Raw genomic sequence first — 11,921 nt, forward strand, 5'->3', positions numbered from 1 at the left:
TTAAAAGCCAAATGAAATAAGGCGCTGTCAGCAATGTTCCTCAGGATAAAAAATGTAACAATAATAATAATAAAAAGTATCAAGACATAAACCCGCAAATAGGATGGTATCTGGAGCACCCCAGGCATTCATGAGAATAAAGGAAATGAGAATTCAGGAAAATTAAATCTGAGATATCAAGAGGGGCTTTCCTCAAATAAAAAAGGCCCCCAATGTCATAAAATACAGGCAAAAATCCATGCAGACGATAAGAAACAATATAAAAAACTTTGTCAGTATTAAAACTTGGATTCGTTCCAACCACTTCTTCAGATACTAGCTTGGCACAGGTCAGAGAAAAAGCTAGAGAATATTTGGGACTGACGTTAGAAGAGACAAATTAAGTCTTTTTTTCTACTGTAACATTAGATAATCCTGTTCTTTGAAATTTTGTTTCTCATAATGATAACATGTTACCCTATATAAACAATTGATCATTAGTGGTTTATTATCTCAGCAATGGAGCTGAATTTTCTCTGAACCATCCACACCCTTTTGCTCACCCTGCCTGTGAGAAGATCATGATTTATTTAATGACGAGCCCAGTGCAAGCTACCATGTATAACTGTGGAGCAGATAATTTCTCTACGTAACGATAAATTGTCTAAGCAGTAATAAACTACTACTTTGTCTTCTCCAAAGAAGACATCCAGATGGCCAACAGACACATGAAAAGATGCTCAACATCACTGATCATCGGGGAAACACAAATCAAAACTACAATGAGAGATCACCTCACACCTGTCAGAATGCCTAAAATTAAAAAAAAGAAAGAAACAACAGGTGTTGGCGGGGATGTGGAGAAAAAAGGACCCCTCGTGCACAGTTGGTGGGAATGGAAACTGATGCAGCCACAGTGGAAAACAGTTCAGAAGTTCCTCAAAAAATTAAAAATAGAATTATCATATGATCCAGTAATTCCTCTACTGGGTATACACCCCAAAATTATAAAAGCGCTAATTCGAAAAGATACATGCACCCCTATGTTTATAGCAGCATTATCTACAATAGCCATATTATGGAAGCAACCCAAGTGTCTATTGATAGATGAATGGATAAAGAAGATGTGGTATGTATATGCAATGGACTATTAGTCATAAAAAAGAATGAAATCTTCTCAGTTGCAACAACATGGATGGAGCTAGAGAGTATAATGCTAAGTGAAATAAGTCAGTCAGAGAAAGACAAATATCATATGATGTCACTCATACGTGGAATTTAATAAACAAAAGAAACAAACAAAGAAAAATAAAAGACAAATCAAGAAACAGACCTTAACTCTAGAGAACAAACTGCTGGTCACCAGAGGGGATTGGGTGGAATTGGGGGGGGGGGGAGTTGGGGGAAACAGGTGATGGGGATTAAGGAGTACATCTGTCGTGATGAGCACCAGGTGATGTATGGATGTATGGAAGTGATGAATCACCATACTGTACACCTGGAACTAATTTAACACTTAGGTCAACTATAATGGAATTAAAATTTAAAAAATAAAAAATAAAATAAAATAGGTAATTTTAAGAATAACAGATCATAGGGGCGCCTGGGTGGCTTAGTCGGTTGGGCAGCTGATTCTTGATTTTGGCTCAGGTCATGATCTCAGGGTTGTAGGATTGAGCCCCAAGTCAGACTCCAAGCTCAATGGGGAGCCTGCTTCTCCTTCTCCCTCTGCCCCTTCCCCCCGTGCTCTCTGTCTCTCTCAAATAAAAATAAATAAATATTTTTTTAAAAATAACAGATAATAATAATGTCTCTGAAGAAAAACAATCACTACTTTGTTCTCATTAGTACTTCACACTTAGGATGGAATTAACCGTCTCACAAAAGCAGTAGCTAATCATTAACCAGGATCCTAGAGCAACCATTCCCAGTTTTTTTAAACCATTATTAAGCTGTTTTAGTATTCATTCATCAATAGTCATTTAGCAAGCCCCCAAACTGCACCAGGAACAGAGCACAAAGTATAAGTGGATGATGTTCAACCTTCACTGTACAAATCCCCTAAAGACATAAATTGTAAGCAAAGGTATCACAATATTGTTAGTGTCCTTTTAGTTGGAAGACGAAGGTTAGCTTGTAGGAGGTGAAGAAGCAGAGACATTTACCTGAGAAATTGAATGGGAGTATACCTTTTGGTAAGCTTTGGATTACTCACACAACAGAACAGACGGCATTTTTCCAAATAGGGAGAAAAGAAAAAGCCAACTTCAGTGCTGTGGGAAGCATGCCAGGACAGAAGAATCAGGCCCCTCCAGGAAGGGACAGCAGAACCAATAACCAAATCCAACCATGGCTAAATGAAATCTTGTGTAGGTGATTTAACATTCAAGTGGCTGATTCCACAAGGACATGGTTGGGTGTAGCCATGTCTTAGAGGAAGCAGTGGTGGTTGTCAGATGGATGTCGAGATTATAGATGATAGTGGTCCTTCTGGGTTAGGGTGGCATTGGTTAGTAAAAGAGGTAAGAAGGGGAGACAGAGGCATGAGCCCGTGAGAGGTTCTGGGTCTTGGCGAAGAAGGGATAGACTCCAGTTTCAGCAGAGAATTGGAACAGAAACCTAAACCCAAGATGCCAAGATGGGCATGACACATGAGCTGACCAGATAGACTAGGGGTTGGGTAGAAGCTCTCCGAGGTTCTGGGAGCTAAATGTTACTTTGGGTCCACTAGACCCCACCTGCGGACCTTGCTACCTGATGGTCAGAACTGTCGGTGTGTGCTGTAAGGCTGGGCTTGCCCTATTCAGGTCCTCTCTGGAGTGGAGCCTGAGGGTCATCAGTGCTGGTGTGCTGCCAGGACTGGGACAGCCATGGGCTGATGCCACCCACCTAAAACTATCCCCCTTGCTATCCTACCATGATGCCTAACACCTCAACAGTCTGACCACTGCTTTGGCTTAGGGTGAAGTTGGGGAACATCTTTCACAGGCCGGATACAATCTAAAGCTGGGATTGACCTGACCACTAGTGTAAGGATATTTACTACTTTGAGCTAAAGTCTGGACAATGATTTCTTCCTTATAAGCAGATTGGCCTTTTAAAGGAAAGTCATTAGAAGAGACAACCAGGGTATAACATCCTCAGCCCAAAGAACGATCGGGTGGTGAGCGTGTGCCTCAGTGACACTTTAGACTGAAGCTACGGCCTCAGTCCCTTCTACACACTCTCATTCAGCACACGTATATTGAGGGCTGACTGTATGCCAACCACACTTCACTCTCCATGAGGTTTGAGAATACAAACCATTCTCTCTTCAGCAACTCCTCACTCCACCTTGTTTCTACCCTCCCCTCACTTCAAGCTCTGCCAATGTAACATTCCTGGCAGTTTCTGTTTATCTACATCTTTCCCCCTTTTCCTTTGCCTACCTTCTCTCCCCCCTCTTGCACCCTTTCTCTTTCCCAGCCTTCTCCCTTCTCTTTCCCTTCTTTCTCCCTTACCTTCCCGCTACCTTCTTTTCCCTTAAGTCATCATCATCATAAATAAAAATAGATTTTAAAATACTTATTAGACATAACCAGTCTTGGTGGGAAGAAATGCATGATTTCACATATGCTCCTGTGAAGTTCATGAGTTGGGACAGCTAGCATGAAGTTAGCCCTGACTAACCCATGCATGTAGATTTAGATGAACTCCCTCACCCAGAAGGGACCAGGCTGAACGAAAAGAAGGCCAAGCATGTCATTTTTTCCAACAATTGGTGACGGGGAGAAGGATGAAGAAAAGGTCTATGCCTGGGACACTCCACAGTGTGATGAGGAATGGAAAAATCAGAGCAAACATTTCATGGGGAGTCCATCCTGAACATTCTTCTTGAATTCTTTCTTTGGCCCTCATCACATCCCTCCCAACTAGGTGGCATTATTATCTCCAGATGAGGAAACAAGTGTGAAAAGTAGTGGCAGGTCTGGAACCAGGACCTAGTCTGCCTGATACCGAAGTCTGTGGTGACAGAATGAAGAGAAGCTTCGCCAGGTCCCTAGTGGTGTCCGACCACGCCATAAAAGGGAACCACAGTCAGGATTCTGAGGGCTCACGGGCTCATCCAGCCTCACACAGTGGGCCCTGCAGTGTGCGGGCATAGACTTGGGGGGGGGTGGGATATGTGATCAGGGAACACATGAACAGGCATTTCTGAGCTGGAGAAATCATTATCTTACCCAATTCAGGAGTCATGCAGCCTCTGTGTAAACATTCCCAGGGACAGTCCTCCTACAAAATAAGAGTCACAGTTTGGCCACATTTTTGATTCAACAGTTCAAGGCCTTAAGCTCACATATATGCAGGGGCTTTAAAATATTTTTCTGATACTCCCACCTTTGTAACATTTCATCTGTCTTTAATTGTAGAACTAATTCTTTAGAACTACCAGAACTCCTGGGTATTTACCCCAAAGACAAAGTAGGGAAAAGAAGGGCCACATGCATCCCAATGTTCATAGCAGCAATGTCCGCAATAGCCAAACTGTGGAAGGAGCCGAGATGCCCTTCAACAGATGAATGGATAAAGAAGATGTGGTCCATATATACAATACAATATTACTCAGCCATCAGAAAGGATGAATACCCAACTTTTACATCAACATGGATGGGACTGGAGGAGATTATGCTAAGTGAAATAAGTCAAGCAGAGAAAGTCAATTATCATATGGTTTCACTTATTTGTGGAAGGAATAGCATGGAGGATATTAGGAGAAGGAAGGGAAAAATGAAGGGGGGGAATCGGAAGGAGAGATGAACCATGAGAGACTATGGACTCTGAGAAACAAACAGGGTTTTAGAGGGGAGGGGGGAGGGGGGATTGGTTAGCCCGGTGATGGGTATTAAGGAGGGCATGTACTGCATGGAGCACTGGGTGTTATATGAAAACAATGGATCGTGGATCACCACATCAAAAACTAATGATGTATTTTATGGTGACTAACATAACATAATAAAATTTTAAAAATTAAAAAAAAAAGAAAAGAAAAGAAACCACCAGAATGCAATGTGAGTATACTTAATACTCCTGAACTGTACACTTAGAAATGGTTAAGACGGTACATTTTAGGGTTGTGTGTTTTCACAATTAACATTTTAAAGAATCATGAGAATGTAAACAATTATGGATATGAAATACACATAATCCTCAAATATACATCATGAAATGTGGTGGCACAGACAAGTTATTCCTTTTATTTCGGAAAAAAAATTAAAATCTAATAGATGACTGAGCAAGTCTGTTTGTCTGGAAACTTGGCTCCGAGCTGTTAACTATTGTAGATGCCCTATTAGTACCACTCACTTACATCATTCTCTTGGAAGTTCTAATAATTCCTGTTTCTCTTTGGTTTCTGTGTAGACATAAGTTTCAATTGTCTATAGTAGTTAATATCTTATGATTAATTCAGCTTGATCATTTGTGTTCTAACCTGATTATTTCTTCAACAATACCTTTATTTGGGGATATTCATGCCTTAGGTGATATATTTACTAAGATTTTCTGCTTAAGAGATTTATTCTCTTCATGTGATAGTACTTTATATGTATACATAATTTATTTTGAGTTCTCCACTCTTTAGAAGGAATATGTGATTAGCTTACACCAAGTCTCAGGATGGTGGATTGTCATGCCCATCGTACTGATCGTGAAACCAAAACTCAAGGGTAAGGAATTTCCTGAGGTCCAGCAGTAACAGTGGGAAGATATTAAAGACACAACCATGGCTTAGAAGTCGATGCCTCTGCATCAGAATTTATCACTTCTATTACTCTGTCCGCACACGACCAGTTGCCTTTTTTCAGTCCACACTCAACAGGTTCTTTACTAACTTGGGATATTTTCATGGTAACATACAGACATTTCATGTATGGGAAGAAGAGAACAATATGTTTTTGAATGTTTTGTCTGCATTTAGAATGATAGAGAAATAAAACTATTGTAATGCAGAATTTTGGAATCATGGAATTGAAAATGCTACTAGGATCATTATTTCCCAGGCATGATATAGGAATCACAAAGCCTCTGCTTAGAGATCCCAGTGATATGGATCTTACTGCTTTTGTTTTTTTTTTAAGATTTTATTTATTTATTTGAGAGAGAGAGAGAGAGAAAGCGTGCGTGAGCAGGGGGAGGTGCAGAAGGAAAGAATCTCAAGCACACTCCCGGACCAAGGGCAGAGCTCAGCTCAGGGCTGGATCCCAGGACCCTGAGATCACGACCTGAGCCGACACCAAGAGTCCGACGCTTAACTGACTGAACCACCCAGGCACCACGAATCTTGTTGTTTTTCAAGTTTGGCTTTATTGCTAGATAAGTCTATTTTTTATTATGAATAATAAATAATATATTGCACGAGTCAGCGATTGTTGCTATTGTATAACAAACCACTTCAAAATTTTGCGGCTTAATACAAGCTTTTACATAGCTCTCGACACTAGAGCCAGCAGCTTAGGCTCTGCTTAGTGGTTCTTCTGCTGGGTTCCTTTGTGCATCTGTGGCCAACTACAGATCAGTTTTGTCAGCAATGGGTGGGCTCTCACACGTGTCCAGAGCCTCAGCTAGGACAACTGAGCTGACTCAGCTCTCGTCCACACAGTCTCACATTCTCCAGCAAGCTAGCCTGGACTTGTTCACATGGCAAAGGCAGGAGTCCCAATAGAACAAGGAGAAGCACACAGGCCTCTAAAAGTGTTGGAATTGACACAGCATTCACTGCCGCCATATCATATTGGCCAGAGCAAAATCATTGGTACTACCTAGATTCAGAGAGTGGGAAAATGGACTGCACCTCGGAATGGAAGAAGACACATGATAAAGGGCTCGATATGGGGAACTAGGAAATTTGTGGCCATTTCCCTACCTACCACATAGATCATAAAAATTATATGGGGGAGGGGTGCCTGGGGGGCTCAGTGGGTTAAGCGTCTGCCTTCGGCTTGGGTCATGATCCCAGGGTCCTGGGATCAAGTCCCACATCAGGCTCTCTGCTCCACAGGGAGCCTGCTTCTCCCTCTCCTCCCCGCTCATGTTCTCTGTTGCTCTCTCTCTCAAATAAATAAATAAAATCTTTTAAAAAAATTACATGGGTATGATGGTATAATGGTTAAGGATGTAAGGGTATGATGTTAAGGATATAAGAGATGATGTTTCAGATGTCAAAAGGCCAACCCATAGGGCATTGGGCATGAAGACTAAGCATCCAGAATGGATGGCGGCTGGAAACAACAGATAATGTGTACTGTCTGACCTTAGGATGTGACATTAAGGATGATATTTGACTAGAACGCCAGGACTGCCCAAATTCCCAAATTCCACCCTTGTTCGTGAGATTCCCAAGACATATATATGCTCAAAAAATACAGCAAGTTACTTCATCATTGACTGGAGCTTTGGCCCCAACTCCTAGTAAAAATTCAAATTAAATCTGAGTAGCCTCAAACCTAAATAGGTCCAAAGGCCTACCTCATGTTGACCTATTTTGATTGCATGCTCATCCATTGGACAGAGAAAGGTGTGGCACCTAACAAAGGACTAATCTGGGGAGAAAGGAAAAATTTCTCATTTTCCAAAAGAATAGGAAATTTTGTGGGGCCATCCAGAACAGTCCACTGTAACATCATAGCCACAGCATCATTAATACTGAGCGAAGATAGTGAGGGTAAGGTGTCCTGGGGACTGCAGTATATAACAGGTTAACAGGCAACCTCAGAAAACTCTGTTAAGTTGCAACAGTCTATGTGGATAGTTGAAAAATTCAGTATATTTGCATAACACAATTGTTCTACAAAGGTACTTGTTTTGAGCAGGTATGAAAATGAAACACGAAAATGATTGCAACGAAGGAAGAATTTTTTTTTATTATATTCACAATCCCATAGGAATAGGAGACATGCCACACCATCCCACACCATGCAGGTCCACACAGAGAAGTACCAAAGCAAGACGAGCAAGCAGGGAGAGGGGAACTGTGGACAGGAGATTTTATTGTGCTTTACACAGAAAGGAACGGGAGAAGCAAGGTAAGCAAGCACTACAAACTTATGATCGAATAGTCTGAATGATTTTTGACAGGCTCTGGGCTGTAGGGATAATGCCCAGTTGTCTGGTACCTGGCCCCGTGGTGATTAGGACAGGATAGTGTCCCAGACTGAAGTGTGGTCAAAGAAAATGGGTGGCAGGGTATGGTTTGCATATCAAAAGTGTGCTGATAGGCAAGTTGTTATCTCCAGGAATCAGTTAACCCTAGAAGGGGGAGTTCCCCAGGTCTGCAAGGCCGCCAGTGCCAGAGCACCAAGAACACAGAAAGTAAGAAAATATAGCTAATGCAACTGTATTCTTTGGGCAGACATGTGAAGCCATAGGAAGATACTGGATAAGCGATAACAAGGTGTGGAAGGAAGCCTACAGAGCCTCATTCTAAGTTCCATTTTGCTGACCATCTCATAGGCTGCAAGCACGGTCTGTTGAATCTCCTTCCACTACTCCGGGTCCTCTCTCCCTTTCCTCTAGACTTGTAAATTTATTACACCCAAACTCTAGGCTTTATCAAAGCAGATGCTATAGCCACAATTATTGTACGAATCCATTTTTAAATGCGACAATATGGCATATCCAAGCATATTTTAATAATCCATTTTAAGATATAAACAATTCTTTTTTTATATTATATTATAGATTTGCAGATGTATGATCTTCCAAATTGATGCCAACATAAAATAAATTCCCAGTAATTTAAAATGTTTAGAATGTGAAACTAGTCTAATTTATTTCTACTTTGATGTCCCTCCGTCTTCACGTTTGTTTCAGTTCCTCTACTAGAATCATATTCTTATTTATTTTTTCTCTGAGCATTCTTGGGATATTTCTGCTCTGTAGAAATTCAATATCAAGCTTCACCATTTTATTAAATATATCAAACAGCAGATTCTCTGGATAGTGAGCCAAAAGTTGCCAAAGGATGTGTTTCTTTTATCTGCTGTGAATTATGCCAGTAGTCTCAACAGAGTGGTAAAGACTGGGTGTTTTATATTATTAAGTGAATATGTAAGAACAGATCCCTGCAAGGACCTGATTATCCTGTAGCCGTATGCCATCACCAAGAGAAATTTAAGCATTTTCTCTGTCTCCACAGATGAAGTGTATGTTTTCTTTGGCTTTACTTCTATTGAGTTTAGTTAATCCCTTTCAAACCAGGAAACTCAGACTTCACGTATAGAGACTCTCCTTTGCACAAAACCTTCTCTATCTTGCATTTACCAACACACGGTTTACCTGTCATTTTAATTGCGCTCATACAAATTATGCTGATTTATACTTAACCATACCAAATTTCATTTGTGATTCTGAGTTTTTGATTTTCAACAGCAGCTGGAAGTGAGCTGGCAGAGTGCTTTGAATGGTTTCTTTTGTAAGTAGTCAGGCCCCAATGTTCCCCCACAATTATTTCCTTTAAAGTTAGTTAGTTTTCATGTTGATAAAAAAGAAAACTCAGCTAACATTGCCCCTCTACTTTAATTTCCCAGTATCTGGACGACTGGGTGGCTCAGTCGGTTAAGCATCTGCCTTCAGCTCAGGTCATGATCTCAGGGTCCTGGGATCGAGTCCTGTGTCAGGCTCCCTGCTCAGTAGGGAGTCTGCTTCTCCCTCTCCCTCTGCCTGCCACTCCCCCTGCTTGTGCTCTCTCTCTCTCTGTCAAATAAATAAATAAAATCTTTTTTTTAAAGATTGTTTATTTATTTATTTGAGATAGAGCGAGAGCAGGGAGGAGGGGCAGAGGGAGAGGGAGAAGCAGGCTCTCCACTGAGCAGGGAGCCTGATACGGAGTTTGAATTCCAGGACCCTGAGATCATGACCTGAGCTGAAGGCAGACACTTAACTGACTGAGCCACCCAGGCACCCCTTAAGTAAATAAAATCTTAAAGAAAAAAAATCTTCCAGTGTCTTCACATGACTATACTCATGTGACTACATTCAAGCCCCGAAATTTCAAGCTTTTAAATCTGATTTTTAACCCTGATTCATTGCATAAACCTTCAAAAATGTCTTGTATTATTTCCATTTCCCCATATATAAAAGAGTTAACAATGTAGCTCCACAGAGCATATGGTGAGATTCCATGGAGAAACCACAGCGATCTGCTGCTTTTGGAGAAAGGAGGACCTCCGTAAATAACGAGCCACACCAATATTCCCCGACCATTTCTCCAACACACCCACAGTTCTGATACACAGATTTCCGCCCTGCTCTATCGTTTCAGATTTTCTCTTTTAGGAAGTAACCACTCCCTGTGAAGTTCAGTTCCATACTGCTCATTTTCTCTGTGTCTCCATTTCTTAAAGAAAGGTATGGAACGGATCCAATTCCTGAATTCTAGGAACTTCTATAAACTGAGATATGTTTAAAGAAAACTTGATGAATCATTATGCTTCCCCACCCCCACAAGACTTTGGAATGTTAGCTTTAAAAGGAATACAGAGAACATCCGATCCAAACTGCATTTTCCAGATGAGAAAACTGAGCTTGTGGGAGCTTGAAGAATCTGGAGATTCGGCCAAAGTGACAAAACTAGTAGGTAACAGATCCATATATGTATAATTTCAAAGCATGCATGTTGATATTTATTTCATTTTCATTAGTTTCTTTTTAAAAAGTATCTTAAGACTAATATAACCTGGTTGAACTTTTGAAGTCTCAAAACACAATGACAGTAACCTGTTGTGTCTCATTTCTTTATCAAAGAATTACTACTGACACTTGTACTTTTAAGAATGGTTTCTAAGAAATGGTTACTCAGAGGTGATACTCAACACATTTAACAACAGCACATCAAAGACAGTGCTCCACAATTCGTATGTCTGTCCTGGTTCAACCAGCAGCATGTAAGCCTGAGTATATTACTCAAAAATGGACAATTCCCATGCTAGAAATAAAGAAATCATCCTGAAAGGTGATTGCAACACAATGAAAATGTAACCATACCTAGTAAAGCTATACGATTTTCATTATCACGTTTGTTCAATACGCTCTGTTCTTTCTCAAAAATTTAAAAAGGAAGCAAAAGATTTTTTTTCCCCACATGATATTTCTGGTGGACTAACCATTAGGTTTAACTATTGGTAATGGTAATAGAACTGTCCTTCCAAAGCTGGTAAAAATCTATTGCCTCCTCAAGTTAGAATTTTTAATATGTTCCAAAATAAGCTCTGGCTAGAGTTATCATGTATATAATCATGTACATATCATGTATATAATATAATATTTCATGTTATATAATTTGTAGAGCTGTTACCTGGGTTTTGGAAGTGGGGACATAAATCGGGTTTATTAGCAACCTTGAATTGGGGCTACATGTGTGTTTGCTGATTTACTACAGAACAGCATAAACAATAGCACTGTATTTTCCCCAAAGTCAATACGGAAATACACCACAGTGCTTGCTTTACTGAACAAGTCTGAATTTGTGGCAGGAACACATTCAGTTTTCCTGTGTTTCTCTGTTATTTGGAAGAACCAGATGGAGTGTTCTTTTAATCCTTTGCTCCCACCTAGAAGAAATTTTTTTAAAAAACTATAAAATATTACTGTGATATAACTTTTCACACAATCAAAAAATTCCCTCCCACAGCATTCCCGAAAAATTTTCACCCAGTTGCTTCTTGAATACTTTCAATGATTCATTGCTTAATTAGGCTGCCCCTTACTTACAAGCTGTGGTTGTATGAAGGTCTGTGTTAATGCTTCAACAGCGTTTCTGAAAATGTGGTCTCTGGACCAGCAGCATCAGCATCACTTGGGAACTTGTTAGAGATACAAATTCTCGGGGCGCCTGGGTGGCTCAGTCGGTGAAGCATCTGCCTTCAGCTCAGGTCATGATCTCGGGGTCCTGGGATCCAGCCCTGCAT

The sequence above is a fragment of the Halichoerus grypus genome, chromosome 7, assembly GCF_964656455.1.
Source record: "Halichoerus grypus chromosome 7, mHalGry1.hap1.1, whole genome shotgun sequence".
Lineage (NCBI taxonomy): Eukaryota > Metazoa > Chordata > Mammalia > Carnivora > Phocidae > Halichoerus > Halichoerus grypus.